A 20,864-nucleotide genomic window follows, 5' to 3' on the forward strand; every position below is an offset into this window, starting at 1 on the left:
CCTCTGTATCCTCCTCTTCCCAATCCAAAAAAATTCCCAAGACTTTAACAATCTTTTCTTTAATATCTTCATCAGAAACCTCTCTGATTGCTCTAAGTCTCAAGAAAAATTCCTTCTCTCTTAATTCCAATAGAGTCAAATTATTTAATTCTCTTTCCAGATCTCTATGACTTCTGCCTTGCTCTCTAAAATTTCCATTTTGTCATTAATTTGTTTTATCTTTCCAGACATTTGTTTTACGGAGCTTTCCATCTTCTTAACTTCTTCTTTCATCTCCTCTTTCATCTTTACAAATCTTTCATCCATTCTTCTTTCAAAAGCTGTCAATTTAGTATCAAGTGCTTCTAACGTATTACCCATTTGTTCAAATAATTTCTGCAGCAAATCTGGCGTAATTCCTTTCTCTGCAGGTTGCTCTACAATCCCCCTCCTCCCCTCCATTCTTGCCACTTTTCGAGTGGTTGCCATTACGAAAGAGTCTCAAACAAGGGAAAAGGAAAAAGCAAGCCTCCCCTCCTTTCCCCCCATCTTTTGTCTTCCTGTGCCTTTGATACTTTCTTTTCTAATGCACTCCATAGTTGCAGTCAACATCACAACTCACGTCTGCATAGTTATGATCAACATCAATCTGGCTCATATTATGCTTATCTTTTGTTTTGTATAGTCCACCAATTGTTTGTGTTCTTTAACAATAAACAAACAAACAAACAAAAAAACACATTCCCGTAAAGGTCTGGTTCTTTTATCTAATTTAATTTAGTTCAAATTGTTCAAAAGCACTTTCACTAAAAAGTAATCTTTCAAAATAACTGTCCCCTTTAACCATTTTAAACTTTCTTATTTCAATTCCTTGTTACCTTTTTGCCAGAATTCTTAAATCTTTAAAGCTGCTTTTTTTTCTTCCTTTATTACTTTGTAATCCAGAAAAAATGATAACTCAAGTGGAGTCTTTACCTGTTGTTCAGAAAATCCCTCTTTAGCTATAAATTAATTAAATCCAAAGTGATTAAGAAATGAGGTGGCTGAGCTTCACGTCCATGTAGGCTACACCACGGTTATGAGCTTAGATGGAATCTCTCACCTCCCAGCCACTCAGATGGATGTTTGGTATAGTTTATCAGGAAGAAGACAAAGGATCAAGTTTTGCAGCAGCATTTTAATGCAAGACTGAAGACTGAAAATACAGATAAAATTTTCTTTTAAAAAAACCCTATCAGAATCTTGCCTATTAGAAAAGAGTATTTTTTTTTCTACTGAAAGATTAAAACAGAAAAAGATTGTATTTCATTGGGACAAGCTGGAAGGTATGATTTTTACATTTAACCAGCAGAGATTTCAATGGAATTCTGTCCAGAAGGCAAGAGAATTTCTAGAAAAATTCAAGGAAGAATTGGAGGAGATTCAAATGGAGGTGTTAGAGGAGACTACACAAAAAATCCAACAGGAAACTGAAAGGGATGATACTGAACTAGGAGCTACTGGTACTGGTTTTTCTACATTTTTGGCTTGATTATGGATTATAAATGTCTAACATGGAAAAAATGAAGCAAATGGTACTCAAAAGAGAAAAAAAAGCATTATTTGAAAAAGCTGAAACAAGATATAATCTGCCTACAAGAGACACATATTAGAAAAAAGGATATAAAATATTTAGTTAATAAAAATTTGGGTGAAGAATTTGTTTCAGCAAAAAAAAAAAAAAAAGAATTGAGTTGTTTGCGCAAGGGCTTAATGACGTGGGAGTTGCCGGTCAGAATGATTGGCTCTCCGCGGTTCGAGCCCAGCCCCGTGGGACAGGGTGAGCTCCTGTCCCTTGCCCTAGCTCCTTGTTCACCCAGCAATTCGAAAGCTATTCCATCTGCGAGTAGATAAATGGGTACTCCCGTTTAGATGGGGGGAACCGGCGGTGCTGCGTAGGGGAGCAAAATACTGGTGCTGGCCAAACTCCGAATGCAGCTGGCATGAGCAGCAAGGAAGATCTACGGAGGAGGAAAAAGCCCGGATGACCCCCTAGCGACCCCTGCCGGTCACATAACGTAATTAATTGTATAACTGTAATTGTATGATATGTACTTTGTGAGCTGCCCAGAGTTCCCCATTGGGGGGAGATGGGCGGACAATAAATCGAATGTATAAATAAATAAAATAAATATTATTAATCCCCAACTTAAACCAAAACTTGTACTGACTGATGAGTATGGTAGATTTGTTGGGGTGGAAGTTAGTTTATATTGGACTAAGACTTTGATGTTGGGAATTTATGCCCCAATGAAGACAATATAAACAACTTATGGAGAGACTAATAGTTTTCTCTTATGAAAATTGGTGTTTGATGGGAGATTAGAATGGAGTGATTTCCCCACAACTGGATAGAACTTCTGAGAAAAACATTAAAATCACTCAAGACAAATTACCAAAAGTTGTTTTTTTTTTAAATTTGATGGACAATTTAGGGCTGGTTGATATACAGAGCCAGAAAAATAGCAACTCAAGAGAGTATATCTATTTTTCAGAAAAACATACTTTTCAAGAATAGATATGATTTGAATTTCAAAGACCTTGTCTACTAAAGTTTCTAAAATGGAGATATTACCAAAGACTTTTTCAGATCATAATCCTGTAAGTTTGGTTTATAAAAGGAAATCCAGTTCCTTTAGATGGAGATTAAATGTAACAGAAATAAGCAAGGAACCTAAAAAGAAACTAAAAGAATTTTTTGAAGATAATTTAAGCAAAGGCACTGATTTAAGAATGGTTTGGGATGCAAGTAAAGCTTTTATCAGAGGTCATTTTATACAAAATAATAATGAACTCAAAAAGAAGAGTCAAGAGAAAACACAAGTTATTTTGGATGAGATAAAGAAAAAAGAGGAATTAAAGAAATTCCCAGAGAATATTAGTATTTCCCAACAGATTACACTATTACAGTAACAGTTATCTATGTTAACAGTAAAAGAAATGGAAATAAAAATGACTTATGCAAAGCAAAAAACTTCTGAGTTTCCAAATAAACCAGAAAAGTGACTGGCATATAAATTACCAAAAGGAAAAGAAAAGAGTATTGAAATTACAAGAGGAAAACACTGTATTAATGGACAATATGGCCATACAGAAAGCATTTTATCAATATTATTCTAATTTGTATAAAGGAAATGACATTTCTTTAGAGAAAATAGATGAATATCTAAGGAAACAAAATTTACTGAAGATTACAGAGGAACAGAGACAAATTATAACAATATGGGGAAGTTTCTGAAGCTATAAAAAAGATTAAACCAGGAAAGGTGCCTGGACCAGATGGATTATCAGGAGTTTATTATAAATGCTTTGAGGATGAACTTTTACAACTTCTACAAAACATAATGAAGTCTATCTTACAGGGAGGAAAGATGCCAGAGAGTTGGAAACAGGATAATATACCACTAATACCTAGAGGGACAAGATTTGAATTTAACAAGACACTATAGACTGATATCATTACTGAATAATGACTACAAAGTTGTTCACAACAATTCTAGCTGATAGATTGAAAATAATTTTGCAAGAATTTATTCATGAGGATCAATGTGGGTTTTTACCTAGAAGACAGTTAAAGGACAATGTTAGAAACGTGCTGGACATTTTAGAACATTTCGAGCAACATAATGAAAAACAAGTTGCATTGATCTTCTTAAATGCAGAGAAGGCCTTTGGCAATTTGAGCTGGGCCTTCTTGTTTAAGGTATTGAAAGATATGAATTTTGGAGAGAATTTTATAAAATGGGTAAAATCGATTTACACTTCACAGAAAGCACAAATAATTGTTAATGGAGATCTAACAAAACTATGTAAGATACAAAAAGGAACAAGACAAGGCTACCCATTGTCCCCTCTCTTGTTTATTTTGGTTCTTGAAATACTGAATAGAGATATAAGACAAGATTAAACAATTATGGGAATAAAGGTTAAAAAAGAGACATACAAGTTAAGAGTTTTGCAGATGACTTGGTGTTGGTTTTAGAAGATCCTTTAAAGGGAATCGAAACATTAATGGGTAAATTAAAAGAATTTGGTGCAGGGATCTTTTGGATAAGTATAATTTGAAATTGATGAAGCTTGAGCAGTTAACTTTACATTCACAGCATTTCAGAAAAAAGAGGAGGCATTAAGGCTATAAATGTTAGAATAACATTTCTGTAATTTACTACCATTCCTATTCATTTTTCTACAACAAGACTGTTTTTTGGTTTTATTTTGGCCACTGCATTTGGTCTTAAGATTACATCCTGGAAATTGATACACACTCCCAAAGGAACAAGTGAGAACAAATGATGAAACGTGTCACAACATCATGATGCAAATCATTTGATTTATTTATTTACTTATGTCCTAAAACATGACACAAGTACACACCATCAGGTTTATGTCCCGATATCATGAACATGTGTCATCAGTCTGGATGTCTATGGCTACATGTCAAAAAGTATGTAGAACCAAGATAAAAAGTTTTTTTTCCCATTAAAATAGAGTTAATATGATTATTCTCAGAAGATTTAGTAATGCTCATTTTTTTCGTATTAAAAATGATAATTTGGTGATAATTCCTGCAGGGTCTCTGGCAACTAAATCAGGCTTCCAGGCTTTACTGAAAGATTCAGTATTTAGGATCTTCAAAGATATACAAGAAATGTATGTTTATTTATTTATATTTATTTACATGACTTAGAGATCACTCAACTCCAAACAACTTTTATACTTTAAAAGCAAATAAATAAATAAAATGAAACAGATTAACATAAAAAAAACCAGACCCCAAATCCTACAGGGGGCCAACAACCACACTGCCCCAATAAATCATATGAATTGACAGCTAATATAAAACTTTCCTACTTCAATTTACAAGAGCGCCATCAGCTTCTTAATCATTTCACAATCATTTAAACTGTGCTACCACTCACAATATTTTACCCCATGTACAGCATAATCATGTACATGCTAATTCAGATCATATATGATAGTTAATATAGATCATCTAACTACTCAGAAAAAAATAACTCAATATTCCTGTATGTTACTGAGATGATTCATATAATCACTAACAATGATGATGATAACATAACAAATCTCTGGAACTTAGAGGAAGATGCACTCTATAAGTCATTAGTGGTACAATATTTTAATGTTTCAACAGTAAAGTGCTAGTTGTGACAATTATTTCAATTGCAATTTTAGTATGAAAGAACAATTAATCCAGCGACATAAGTAGGAAAGAGAAATCAGATCTCTTAATTGTCAAACTAATCTATCCCTGAAGGTACATATTTTCCCTACCTCCATCATCCTAATTCTCACTGCACAAAAGGTAATATATTAACTGCAGGTTTATTCTATTCTTCTATCTATTGTCTTGTTTCTAAAAGAAAACAGAAGCACAGAGTGGAACATAATCTCTTAAAAGCACCAAAAAAGCCTAGATCAGCGATTCTCATATTGTGGTCCTCAGATAACCATTGATCTGCAGAGGTCTATCAGGTTGTCAGCTATAGCAGCCCATCATGCTCAGTGCCAGTTGAGCCTAAACCGAAATCTGCTAACCACTTCAGTGCCCACCTCCCTAGATTCCCTGCAAGTCAGCTAAGTTCATGAAAATGAGTAAGTGGCTGAAAAAAAGTTAATTGAAGCATACAGGTGATAGAAGTAGCAACATGAACATCAGAATTCAGAAAACTGACAATAGTGAATAGATCTCAAGTGCAGTTCTGACTGTGAGTCTATAAGTGGATGTGAACTGGAATTATGATCTCGCACAAGCAATGCAAAAAGAAAAATACAAATAGGAAATACGTAAGTGAATATCTTAATAAAGGACTTAGGGTGGAGATCTACTTGCTCCTATCCCTTTAGTATTCAGAGATTTCTAAAGAAGAACAATTCATCATGTTTGTGCTAAAAATTAGTATTATGGCATAAAATATACAAAATAATCCAAGAGTTAAAGGCACACTTAATTTTGTATTATGTTTTTGGTTGAAAAATTAGTTTAAAATGGCTTTTAAACAGGGAGGGCAGGGAGGCATACACAAATGCTACTATACTCATGATCTTATTTGCTGAAAAATTTCTCTTACTTTTATAGAAGAAAATATAGAGGGGGTGTTTCTGTAATTGGGCAGTCCTTGATTTCAAAATATTGATTTAGTAGTCCACAAGTGGAGAAAGTTTGAAAAACAGTGATTTATGAATCTTCATTGCATCACTGGAATGAAAAAATAATTCACATTATATAACCTTTGCTTACACGGTTCTTCTATAATCTCTTCCAGGGAATTATCTCATAAACTAAAAAAGGAAATTCATTCTCTATGCTGTCATTTGCTGAAGTGGAAAAACTTTCCCATACATGTTCCTTAGTACTCAATCAATGCCTCCTATGGAAGTCAGTAAAATTTAACTAATCATTTTCTCCTTCTGCATTAAAAACACTAACCTACCCCTCTTTCTTTGCATATTTAATATTTTAGCTTTATTATGAAGCAGGCACTCACCTCTGTCAATTCTTGCCTCTCCTTATGGGGGAGGAATTAAAGTAGGACAAAAGTGGATAGGTTATGTAAAATACATTTGCTGCTAGAATTACAGTGGGGACAATGGAGGAAGCATTTCTGCAGTATTAAGGAGTCATAAGAATAGGAAAACTGTTTTGCTGGATCAGAGGATCCTCTCACTCCACAATTCCTTTTATTTATTTATTAATTAAATTTTTCAACCGCCCATCTCCCCCCAGTGGGGGAACTCTGGGCGATTCACAACAAACATTAAAAACATAAAATATATAAATAAATAAAACCTTAATTAAAAACATTACTAAAAAGATTTTAATTAATCTTTAATTTTAATTTTCCAGCAGCAGTCAGAAATCCATAATCCACAGAATGGATATCTTTCTGAAATCCACAGAAAGGGTATCTTTATCTGGTCCCCACTTGTCTTTCTTCTAGGGAAAGACCAAGAAGCCAAGGGATTTTCTTCATATTTGTTGTAACTCATTGTTTTTCTTTGCGCACTAGTGATGATTTGGAATATCAATTTATCAACACAAACTATTAAGTCATTTTCCACTTCATCTGAAAAGGTGAGTCTAAAGCAACTCTGCCCCAGAATTACTTCTAGCCCCTGCAAAACACATCCTTGTTGAAAATAATTCAGTAGACATTCCTCCTTATTTCAGTACCTGCATGAGAGGCAAGGTGGAAAATCAAAAAGAAGATAGTGAAGAAACTAGAGATTTTCTTTCATTGCTATTTTTTCCTGATGAGGACAAGGTTCAGCACAGGCAAGTTAAGTTACATGAATTAATAAAAGGTTTGACATTTAATCAAATATCACTTTATTACACACATTTTGCATTAATGTTTTGACAGCCAGTTTGGAGGCCTATGCTCAGACATAATAGCCAGACATAAAAAGCTTTAAGTAAGATTACTGGTGACATTAAACAATAACTATTATTATTACATGATGTATGTATATGCTTCATCCTATCCACTATATGGGGGTGAAATATGTCTGGGGAAAACAAAGAAAGACTCCCCTAATCCTCCTCCTTCCTTTCTTTCCCCATCTACAAGGATAGAGAGAGCATAATCAGGTATTTACTTCATTTATCTCGTTTTTCAGTCCCAAGCCCACTTTGACCAGAAGATATAGGAGAGTATGGGAGACAGAGAAGGGCCAGAGGAAGGGAAGGGAAGGGGAGGGCGGAAGAGAAAGAGGGAGATACCTGCAACCTCCTTCTCCAACCTCCTCTGTCATGAAAGGAGAGGCTGAATCAGGTTTTCATTGTCCTAAAAGGCGCACAGAAGGCAACCCGCCCTTGATTATTGAGGTTGAAGATGTTAAGCACTGTAGTCCAACACAACTGATCTAGGCTGGGGGACAGTTACTATGGGGCGAGAGAAACTGGTCTCCACACAAAAGAAAAAGCGGGGCGCTCATACCTCTTCTTGAAAGATAATTAGAGGCTCCTCCTTTACTACCGGCTCAGGAACGAGGAGGAGGAGGATGCAAGACCCTCGTCCCTTTTCCCCGCCACCGTTTACCTGGCTCCGGATCCTTTTCCGCCTCCTCCAGGTGCCTCCGCCGCTCTAGGTCCATCGAGTACAAGATCCCGACGAACAACTTCCTCAACGGCCGCTGCCGCCGCGCCTTTTCTCCTCACACTCTGCCCCGCCCCCACACGAGTCTTGAATGCGCGGGGGGGGGGGACGAATAAAGAAGAGAAAAAGGTAACCAATGAAATCCCGATCCCTGCCGCCACTCTCACTTGGTTGCTAGGTAGAACAAAAGAAGGGGGGAGGACACTGTGCTTCCGATGGGCCTCTGCAACTAGGCAACGGTTTCCATGGCGAACAGAATCAACTCGCAGGCGGCGGCGGAGGAAGAAGTACTGTATAAGAGACTAGGCCGTCGTGGAGTGTGAGTGGTGGGGGAGTTGTGGAAGAAGGCAACCACGTCGTTAATCGTGCTGAAGCGTTAAAGGTTCAAATAGAACAGGTGAGAGCTTGTAGGTGGCAAGCCAGTCATCCAAATCTTGGTGCTTTAAATGAGACTGGACTACAGTCCAGTTCTCCTCCTCCCTTGTCAGCATTTCTATATCTTCCAAATGGTTTGGATTACAGTCCCCATCACACTCAATCAGCATGACCGTAGCTTCCACTATCTCCAGATGGCAGTCAGTGTGTGTGTGGGTTTTGTAATCTATGATGATGTATATAGCGGGTAATGGCTTTCATGTGGAACCAGAAGTATTAGTGAGAGCCAGGGCTGGTGTTGCATCAGTTAGACAGAAATAGCAGTACTTAATGTGTGAAGAAATAGTTAACCTTCTGAAAGGTGTTGGACTCCAGCTACCATCAGCCACAGCCAACTTGGTAATAGATTTTGAGAATTATGTCCAGCAGTACATGTGGATGACACACAGTTCCTTCCACTGTCTTAACATATGTGATACAATTTTTAATTCAATGCTACTAATTCTTTATTTTGCTTTGTTTGAAATTATAGCCTGTGTTTAAAAGGTGATTGTTACAATGCTTGCTTTTATGTTGGGGAAATATGTATAACTAATGATTTATATTATTATTACTTTTTTCTTTATAAGCTGTTTTGGACATATTTTATAGAAAAAAGAAATATGAGATATTGAATAGAAAAAAGTAATCAGATTAGGGCCTCAGGTTCAAGTGGTGGTGATCTTGGACAGCCTTTATCTTACATACTTATCTGTTTAACAGTGTCAATGGGTAGGTGGGTTAAAGTCTGCTGGTCTGTGAACTTGAAGAAAAGATAGAATAGAAAATGGAGAGTGGGATAATTACCTTCTAAAGCACATTTAGAAATATTTATATAGGTAGGTGTTAGGGTAGTCACTGTTTAAAAAAATTCTTTATTAGTAGTAGTATTAGCAATATCAGGATTTTTTAAAACAGTTGCATTATCCACATATTGCTTACAAACATTGAGAAAAAAAGGTCTGTATGTCCTCCACTTTGTTTTTTAGTGTAAAACAAAACCAGGGGAGGAAAGGGAAGCAGGGGCATTTTATTTCTTCAGTTTCATATATACAACCTCATACAGTATATGAGAACTATCCAATGCTTTTTCCAATTTAAATTCAACACAATATGCATCAAAGAACAAAAGATTGTAAGTGTAGACTTTTAATTATTTACTTTTATTACATCTTCCAATTTATAAGGAACACAAACAATATTTTTGGAGCAAAAAGTACATTTTCTTTATTTGAAAGAAATCTGAATGTGTATTAGATATTATTTAGAAGGTGTTTTCTACCTTATATTTGAGGAATTATGTTTCTAATTTGCAGTATTGTAACTGCTTATATTGAAATACTATCTTTACTATTGTTAATTATGCTGGCACATCATTGTTGACATTGAGTATATGAGAAGTTCATTGTACAATGAGATGTAGACCTCATTTTTTCTTTGCTGGAATCTCCCCAAGAGGGGGGACAATAAATACTAACTTCAACAAATAAATAATGACAATGTATCTAAATTAATAGGTCATTTTTTACTTGTTTCTAGAGGCCTGACCTGGGAGGAGAAACCCAATGCCACAACACCCCTGCTGTCAACTTTCAAGGCCACTTCTCTTGACACTAGAAAACTGGTATCAGGTAGGCCTCAAAGGTGCTGCCTGAACTGGGCAAGAGTTTTCAGAACTGGGCAAGAGTCTTCAGTTTCAAAGCCAATGTCATAACCTCCCAAAAGGGAGAACTTTTGTCTAGATTAAGAGATTCATAATACTAGGGATACTCCGTAAGAGAGAGCATATTTGTCTATGACATCTACCAGCGGAATGGATTTCTCTTACACATGCTTCAGACTGCTGTGCTGGGTTGGAGAACCTGTTGGAGCAGATTTGAAGGAACGGGGAAGGTTTCTGCTTCATGTTAATATTAGATATAGTCATCTGTAGCCATGCCACACTAGGATCTGAAAACTGAGATGACACGCTTAAGCTTATGACCTGCAAATAATCTCCCTAAAGATGAATCAGCGGCACAAAAAAAGATAAATAATATAATAGTGGATGCTCAATTTGCCTCCCTTCAAAAAAAAAAAAAAGTTTAGCAGTGTTTTAAACATAAGATTCTCCATACATATATCTATATATCTATATATAGATATAGATATAGATATATCTATCTATCTCCATAATGAAGGAATCAGCATCTTTAACCCATTTTCCATATTGTTGTTGTTGTTTAGTTGTTAAGTCGTGTCCGACTCTTCGTGACCCCATGAACCATATTGCGCCAGGCCTTCCTGTCCTTCACTGCCTCCCTGAGTTTGCTCAGTTTCATGCTCATTGCTTCAGTGATGCTATCTAACCATCTGATCCTCTGCCGTCCTCTTCTCCTTTTGCCTTCAATCTTTCCCAGCATCAGGGTCTTCTCCAAAGAGAACTCTCTTCGCATTAGGTGACCAAAGTATCTGAGCTTGAGCTTCATTATCGATCCTTCCAATGAGCAATCAGGGTTGATTTCCTTTAAGATTGACTGGTCTGACCTCCTAGCAGTCCAGGGGACTCTCAAGAGTCTTCTCCAGCACCACAGTTCAAAGGCATCAATTCTTCGGCGCTCAGCCTTCTTTATGGTCCAGCTCTCACAGCCATACATTACTACTGGAAAAACCATAGCTTTGACTATGCGGATCTTTGTCGGCAAGGTGATGTCTCTGCTTTTTAATATGCTGTCTAGGCTTGCCATAGCTTTCCTCCCAAGGAGCAAACGTCTTTTAATTTCATGGCTGCAGTCTCCGTCTGCGGTGATCTTGGAGCCCAAATAAATGAAGTCTGTTACTGCTTCCATTTCTACCCCTTCTATTTGCCAGGAATTGATGGGTCCAGATGCCATGATCTTAGTTTTTTTAATGTTGAGTTTCAAGCCAGCTTTTGCACTCTCCTCTTTCACCCTCATCAAGAGGCTCTTTAGTTCTTCTTCACTTTCTGCCATTAGGGTGATATCGTCCGCATATCTGAGGTTGTTGATGATTCTCCCTGCAATCTTAATTCCGGCTTGTGATTCTTCCAGCCTGGCATTTCTCATGATGTACTCTGCATATAGGTTAAATAAGCAGGGTGACAGTATACAGCCTTGTCGTACACCTTTCCCTATTTTGAACCAATCGGTTGTTCCATGACCAGTTCTAACTGTTGCTTCTTGGCCCGCATACAGATTTCTCAGGAGACAGGTAAGGTGGTCTGGTACTCCCATCTCTTTAAAAATTTGCCACAGTTTGTTGTGATCCACACAATCAAAGACTTTTGCATAGTCAATGAAGCAGAAGTAGATATTTTTCTGGAACTCTCGTGCTTTCTCCATGATCCAGCGAATGTTGGCGATTTGATCTCTAGTTCCTCTGCCTCTTCGAAACTCAGCTTGTACATCCGGTAGTTCTCGGTTCATGTACTGCTGAAGCCTAGCTTGTAGGATTTTGAGCATAACCTTGCTAGCATGTGAAATGAGTGCAATTGTGCGATAGTTTGAGCATTCTTTGGCATTGCCCTTCTTTGGAATTGGAACATAAACTGACCTTTTCCAATCCCATGGCCACTGTTGCGTTTTCCAAACTTGCTGGCATATTGAGTGCAGCACTTTAACAGCATCGTCTTTTAGTATTTTAAATAACTCAGCTGGAATACTGTCATCTCCACTAGCTTTGTTGTTAGCAATGCTTCCTAAGGCCCACTTGACTTCACTCTCTAGGATGTCTGGCTCAAGGTCAGTGATCACACCAGCGTGGACATCAGGGACATTAAGATCTTTCTTGTATAGTTCTTCTGTGTATTCTTGCCGCCTCTTCTTAATCTCTTCTGCTTCTGTTAGGTCCCTGCCTTTTTTGTCCTTTATCATGCCCATCTTTGCACTAAACGTTCCTTTCATATCTCCAATTTTCTTGTAGAGATCTCTAGTCTTCCCCATTCTATTGTTTTCCTTGATTTCTTTGCATTGTTCATTTAAGGCGGCCTTCTTATCTCTCCTTGCTATTCTCTGGAAATCTGCATTCAGTTGCTTATATCTTTCCCTTTCACCCTTGCTTTTCGCATTCCTTCTTTCCACAGCTATTTGTAAAGCCTCATCAGACAGCCATTTTGCTTTCTTGCATTTCTTTTTCTTTGGGATGGTTTTAGTTGCTGCCTCCTGTACAATGTTACGGACCTCCGTCCATAGTGCTTCAGGCACTCTGTCTACCAAATCTAAATCTATTCATCACCTTCACTGTGTACTCACAAGGAATATGATCTAAGTCATACCTGAGTGGTCTAGTGGTTTTCCCTACATTCTTCAATTTAAGCCTAAATTTTGCAGTAAGAAGCTCATGATCTGAGCCACAGTCAGCTCCTGGTCTTGTTTTTGCTGTCTGTATAGAGCTTCTCCATCTTTGGCTGCAAAGTATATAATCAATCTGGTTTCGGTACTGACCATCTGGTGATGTCCATGTGTAGAGTCGTCTCTTGTGTTGTTGGAAAAGAGTGTTTGCTATGACTAGCTTGTTCTCTTGACAGAACTCTATTAGCCTTTGCCCTGCTTCATTTTGTACTCCAAGGCCAAACTTGCCTGTTATTCCGATTACTCCTTGACTTCCTACTTTAGCATTCCAATCCCCTATGATGAAAAGGACATCTTTTTTTGGTGCTAGTTCTAGAAGGTGTTGTAGGTCTTCATAGAAGCGGTCAACTTCAGCTTCTTCAGCATCAGTGGTTGGGGCATAGACTTGGATGACTGTGAGATTGAATGGTTTGCCTTGGATACGCACTGAGATCATTCTGTCGTTTTTGAGGTTGTACCCCATTACTGCCTTTCCCACTCTCTTATTGACTATGAGTGCAACTCCATTTCTTCTAAGGGTTTCTTGCCCACAGTAGTAGATATAATGGTCACCCGAATTAAATTCACCCATTCCTGTCCCTTTCAGTTCGCTGATTCCCAAGATGTCGATGTTCAATCTTGTCATCTCATGTTTGACCACATCCAGCTTGCCTTGGTTCATAGATCTTACATTCCAGGTACCTATACAATATTGTTCTTTACAGCATCGGACCTTCTTTTCGCTTTCAGATACATCCACAGCTGAACGTCCTTTTGGCTTTGGCCCAGCCGCTTCACTCTTTCTGGAGCTACTTGGAATTGCCCTCCGCTCTTCCCCAGTAGCATATTGGACACCTTCCAACCTGAGGGGCTCATCTTCCGGCGTCATATCTTTTAGCCTTTTAACATTGTCCATGGGGTTTTCTTGGCAAGGATACTGGAGTGGGTTGCTATTTCCTTCTCCAGTGGACCACATTTTGTCAGAACTCTCTGTCATGACCTGTCCGTCTTGGGTGGCCCTGCATGGTATAGCTCATGGCTTCACTGAGTTACGCAAGCCCCTTCGCCACGACAAGGCAGTGATCCATGAAGGGGATTTTCCATATATATTCTGTAATATATATGGAAACATTAACTGCTGTTTAAAAAAAAAAATCCAAACAAATAAAGACCCTCATATTTGCCAAGATTTCCACAGTCAAGTAATAATTTTCAAGTTGAGCTCAAAAGTGAATTGAATTCTAAGCTATTTCTTTCTAGTCTATAAAAGAAGCAAAGTTCCATTCCCAATGGAAATGTGAAAGATTAAACCCACATTTCCTTGTAAATCATTACAATTTTTTGTAATTAAAATCTGAGTTTCTGGAAAAATTACTGGTTTACAAGCTTTCATGAAATGATGTGACTATAAGAAAGATTAGAGTAATTCCTTAAAATATAGATTAATTACCAATTGTATTTATTATGCACCAAATTCTGAGGGAAAGTCACCTGTTTAAATCATACTTCATGTATACACAAGGTGGGATAGATTTGAATTAACTATATTTGAAAATTCTTTATGGACTCTTATGTAAAATAAACAAAATATTCTGGATACTACTAACCCTCCCAAGTCTTTAATACTTCATTAGTGTTGTTAGAGCCCGGTGGCATCCTATCTAAACTATTCTATTTTATAAATGCATAAACATAAATTTCAAATGTATCAATAATACATAAAGTAACATCTGAATACAAAATCAGCCTTGCCTAAACTATTGTCTTAAACATACATAGATTTTCTAATAGCATAAGGGAGCCCTAAATGTATAATTCTAACAGGAATTAAGAGCGACAATAACTTGTTTATTCATGATGTCAATACCTAGTTTGAGGCACCTTAGTATGTTGCATGAGTCCAGTCGCTGTGGTTCATTCAGTAAGCCACAGTAAAGAAAACAAGGATATTCACTGTTAGTGTTAAATAGTAATTGAGGGACATACATACTTATCCAAGTTTCAAAATCTTAAGTACTTCTCAAAATATTCAGTAATCCCAAGTATTGTATCAAAACCCTTTCCTGTGTACAAAGAAATAATTGCAAGTGGATTGTGTTCATTTTAAGATAAAACTGCTATATCAATTAGAAGTGTAATGCAAACCCTGAAGGCTAAAATAACAGGGCACAAATTACAAATAAAATCACAAAATCATTGTTTTAGGGAGAAGGTTTGCAAGAAGGTGCTGCAAGGCTGCATTCTCTACTTTCCTAATTCAGAGTTAGTTTACAAATCTGTGATGCAGAGATTTCTGCTTTCTTTGTTTTCAAATAAGTTTCAATATTTTTCTTTCATTATTCTTGATTTCAGCTGCTGTAAGAAAATGCATGCTCTCCAATATCCATCATAATATAGCTTTTAGTGAACTCAGGTTTCTCCCAGATGGAAGGCTCCTAGTTAGATTCTGGGGGGTTTCCCCCCCCCCTTCTTAATGGATTTTTATGGAGAGAACAAAAGATTTGATTGTTCAAAGTATATGGCCACCCACTAATGGAAGGAGTGAGGAAACTGAGAAATGTTAAAATAGAAGACAATATCCTGTATATAACATATAAAATTATATTTTATTTATTTATTTTATTTATTAATGGGCCAAAGTGATTGCTGAAGAAAGCGTTATCTTGAAGTGATCACTCCCTCTTTTCTTAGTGCCATTCTTTATATAGGCAAAATTACCCTACTCACATGTAAGGGGAAACTACCCCCCTTTTGTTTTCATACTATATCCTATGCTGATGGATTTTTTCTTCCCTGTATTTTGAAGTCATAAACAAATAAAAGACAATGTGTAGGAAAAATGAATGGAATCAATCCCAGGATTACATATTAACTGATGGATTGTATTGCCTTGATTTAAATGCACTGATTTATCCAATCATTTAAAATACAGACTCTTACTTGTAAAGCCTGTATGCCTTGGAATCCTCAGTTTAACATTTCTGCTGAGTTAAACCAGGATTAACACAACACAGAAAATCAGTCTAATGACCTTAGTTAATATGATACAAGCATTACAGTAATTAATCTTTCTTAAACATGATTAAATTATGTCTGTGAACAGCTTACCTTGGCTTCTTGCCTTTCTGTGGGGTTTACTGGGACTTCAAATTCTAGTCTTTTGGTATTGTAAAGTGACACAGCTAAAAGTACTGTAGAAACCTTGTTCCATTCCCTAATTATGGCTGTGCTAATCCTTCAAAAGAGGTACTTCACAACACATGGGAGTACATTTTGAATTGTTAATGCAGCCTTACATAGAGGCATAAGCAAGCTGCTTATGAAGCAGCCATACTAGCCAGGAAAAAGATATGGCTGCTTTAATAATTTGAAGAAAAGTGTTTCATATGTATACTTGTGTGTTACCAAATACCTCTTTCTAAGGTTTTGCACAACCCTACTATTAATGGGTAGAGGAGCACAAGCAAACTAACAAAGGCTATAGTATACCAGCCCAATTATGGCTAGTTTGACATCCCAGAATTCCTAGAAACATAATTGTTATGATTTTGATGTTGTAAAATATATTCTTGATTTCTTGAATTTCCAAAATACATGCTTTAGAGGAGTGTGGCAGAAACCCTTGTAGGTGGGAAGCTGATTAGCAAGTGGCTAATCAAACACTGGACAAAAGCAAACACTGGACTTTCCAATGGTGTAGAGGACCTGCTGAAGTTTATTATCCCCAGTACTGTGAGCATTCAGGGATAGGGTTTGAAAAGAAAAACAGACTTTTTGAAGTCCATGCAATCTAAATTCTGTAGGTTTCTCATTACTGCCCTCTAATAACAACCATTCTCCTGAATTCCCACCTGCTCCTTCATCCGAGCAGCCTCTGTGCTCAGCGAGCATTCAGGCTCTCATACTCTGCTGCTGTGATTTACTCAAAACGAGGCTGGTGTTTTCTTCAAACTAGTGCCCTCCAGACCACAACTCCCAAAATCCCCTTGGTAACCACTGGCACTAAATGGAGAGCACTATTTTACACAACAAACATCAGTATGCTTTTGGTACTAGCTCAGTATGGGAGGCCTTATTTATTTATTTATTTATTTATCCAATTTATACGGCTGCCCATCTCAACAAGTGATTGCACAGCAAACAGAATTAAAGTAGAATAAAAACAACAAAAAACATTATAAAAATTAAAAATACAGGCATCCAAGAAACAACAACCCAAATCACTAACACAACCAAGAAGTGGGTTCCTGGACACACTCGGGGCCTCAGGCTGGGGCACAGAACCAGGTCAATTTATACTCTTGTTCTGTTGCTGTTTTATATTATTCTATTTTTGTTTTTTAACTGTATTTTTTGTGGCTAAACTTCTAGAGTTTTGGAGATTGGGGCAGATTATAAATATTGTATAAATACATAGATATATATTGTAATTTAAGTTTGAAACTTACATTTTTATTTAGGGCTTTTTAGAATCTTAGAAAGGCTTATAGTTGTATGTTATATAAGTATTGTTGTAAACTGCCTACAACTATTTAAGTGGGCAGCATATATATATATAAATAAATAAGCAAGCCAATAAACCAATTCTGCATTAGCCAGATGAATGAACATTGTAAGGGTTGTTAAAATAAACAATGTAAAAAGTGTGGACTCAAAATCCTTAGGTACATAATCATTGATAACAATGTTTGTGCTTTAGAGTATATTGACTGTTTTTAAAGGAATCGGAGATAAACTCCAGTCTTCATAATATTTGATGAAGTGTTTTCGGGAGTACAAATAATTCATAGAAAAAAAAATCTGTAAACCTAATTACTTAACCACTCTTGATTTAAATTCCTCAAGGAGATAACATGAATACCATGACAGCTTGCAGCAATAGTGCCTCACTGCAGGCAGTCCCAAGGTTAAGAATGTCCAACTTACAGACAACTCATGCTTATGAATGGACTGCCTATTACTAAAAATGGCAGGCGGTGTTCTGCTTCCTTGAGCCAATGAACTGCGGAAGCTGCACATTTTTAATATACAGCCTGTTTTCAGCGGTTTTCAGCGATTCAGCAGTTTGTAGGCTCGAGGAAGGAAAACACCGTCTCCCAGTTTTAGTAATAGGCAGCCCGTTCATAAGTATAAGTTCCAATTTACATACAAATTCAAGTTAAAGACAGACTTAGGAAAGGAACTCGTTCTTAACTAGGGACTGCCTGCATATTCCTGTTTCTGGACAGGAACAGTTCTCAACCAGCTGTAACACTGAAATCTGACAGCTACATGTTTTTGTGAGGGTGATGTCTTGGCCTATCTGAGCAAGGTATATTAAAGGAATGGTAACAGCGGCCTCTGCAGAGAGGTCAAAATCTGTAAGGCAGCAGGTACAGTATCACAATCCAAGGCCAAGTCACACAGGTACAAAAGGGGTGGAAATCTTGCTGCCCTGCAGATTTTGATGCCCCACAACAGATGCCTCTGAATAGTAAATCTTCTTTTGTGGTTCTTTTTTGTAAAGAGAATGTCAAGCAAGATCTTTGAGTCAGATGATATTCTAATAGAGAAAATGGCAAAATATGGGCTGGTCTATGCTATCATCAGATGGATAAAGAGCTAGTTGAACAATGGTATTCAGGATATGACATTACAGCGGAAGGAAGTGTTGAATGGTATATTGCAGAGCTTTGTTCTACGACTTCTGCTGTTCAACATATTTGTAAATGATGACTGAGGGATTAGAAATACAATTATCAGATTTACAGAGAACCCAAAAATGAACATAGGAAGATTCCAAGCACCACAGAGGGCAATACTCAGGAGGGTCTTGATTACCAGAAAAATGGAGAGAAACTAGCAAGACAAATGCCTACAAAGTCCTACATTTGGATAGGAAAAATCAAAGGCATGAATGTTGGATGGGGAACAGCAGACTTAATAGTGGGTGAGAAGGATCTGGGTAGACTTGGTGGCTTGGTGGATCACAATATGAGCCAACAGTATAATGCAGCTGCAAAAAAAGTAAATATACCGTATTTTTCCGACTATAAGACGATACTTTTTTCTAAAATCCTTACCCTAAAAACTGAAGGGCGTCTTATTCAAGGAAGTCAGCCGAGAATCGCGGTTGCAAAACTGCCAAACTTTGTTTCTGCAGAGAGGCTTCTTCCTATTGCTAGCCTCCAATCACAAGTGAAATAGCTTGTCTCCCAAACAGACTTCCTCCAATCACGAGCCTGATGTAACTGATGTCAGCTGATGCTGAACAAACCAATTGGAGGAAGGCTGTTTGCAGAGACAAGCTATCGGCAGTTTCACTCGTGCTTGAATGTAATCAGTTAAGCAAAAGAGCCTGGAAATAGAGCTGCAGAGAAACGGTTTGGACCTCCTCCCACCAAGTGTATCAGGTAAATGTTAACTAATTACTAAATAAAAATGTGTTCTGCACTATCGTTAAAATACTGATTTTTAAATTTTGGGCTAGAAAAGTGGGGGGCGTCTTGTACATGGGGGCGTCTTATTGTCAGAAAAATACGGTAATCCTATGCTGCATCAGCAAAAATATAGTATCAGGATCAAGAGATGTCATAGTTCCTTTCTAGTTTGTTTTGGTCAGACTGCACCTAGAATATTATGTCTAGTTCTGGGCATTGCATTTTAGTAATTGTACTGACGAACTGGAATGTGACCTGAGGAGAACAAGCAGAATGATAAGGGCCTGTAAGAAAAAAACTTAGGAGGAATAGTTGGAGATGTTGCGATATTTTTAGCCAGGAGAAGACAAGACTGTGGAGAGGCATGATAGTTATCTTCAGATATACAAGGCTGTTATGTGTAAGATGGGCCACCATTAAGAGCTATTCCAGAAGTCAAGAAACAATAGGTTTAAATTACAAGGAAATAGATTTCAGTTGGGCATCATAAATTTCATAATGATAAAAGCTGTTCAAAGTGGGAGATGATAGACTCTCATGTGTTGGAGGTGTTTAGCCACAGGCTAGATGGCTACCCATTGGGAATGCTATCGTATAGAATTCCTGCATTGGGCAGGGAAGAAGACTAGATGATCTCTAAGTTACTTTCCAGCTTTCTGATTATAACTGAATATTCCCCAATCTGGCACTCTTCAAATGTTGGGACTATAGTTGCCAGAATTCTAAGTTAGAATGCTGGTTGGAATTCTGGGAGTTGTAGTCACAAGTGCAACATATCTAAAAGCTGACAGGTTGGGGAAGGTTGAGCCAAATGGATGTGCAACAGTGATCTGTGTCTTGATTATATCACAATTCTACTGTTGCAATGCACTTAATGTGGGGCTAATCTGATGTAATGTTCAGTTAGTTTCAAATATATCAGTTATGCTGCTGAGGCTCATGTTGAAAAACCTGCACAGGTTGCCAGTTGTTTTCTTTGGCAATTTTAAGAAACTGGTATGTTGAATGTGATGATCCAGCTTAGCCTGGATCCAGTCTAAAAGAACAGGCTCTGTAGTTCTTGATTGTTTAGTGCAATAGGTTTCAGCCTATGGGCCAAAAACCACTAGTAAAAGTAAGGATATTTTAAGTGGAACTAATTAGTGTGTGAGAGATATACATATCTGTTTAAATGGCTAAATTACACGAGAAAATCAAAACTCATATTTGACACTGTTAAGAACATAACATAAGCAGTGCCTTGTGGATAGGACCCCTGGCCCATCTAATCCAGCAGTCTGTTCTCACAGTGGCCAACCAATTGCTCAAGGAAGCCCACTAATCTCCCAGCAGATGGCCTTCAGAGGCACTCACACTCCCATCGAGGCTAATAGCCGCTGATCCCCATGTCTTCCATGAATTGGTCCAACCCTTTTTTGAAGCCAGCCAAGCTGGTAGCCTGCTTGATAAATCTTTGAATTCACACTTTTCCCTCTAAAAACAAATGTTTTACTTTCATTTTACTTAATTTGATGATGCTATATTGTATTTTTCATAAGCAACATCAGTTCAGATAAGCATGCTTCACA

This window comes from Python bivittatus, unplaced genomic scaffold (genome assembly GCF_059951505.1).
Source record: "Python bivittatus isolate LINGU-HERP-01145 unplaced genomic scaffold, Pbiv_v1 ctg000690_np1212, whole genome shotgun sequence".
NCBI lineage: Eukaryota > Metazoa > Chordata > Lepidosauria > Squamata > Pythonidae > Python > Python bivittatus.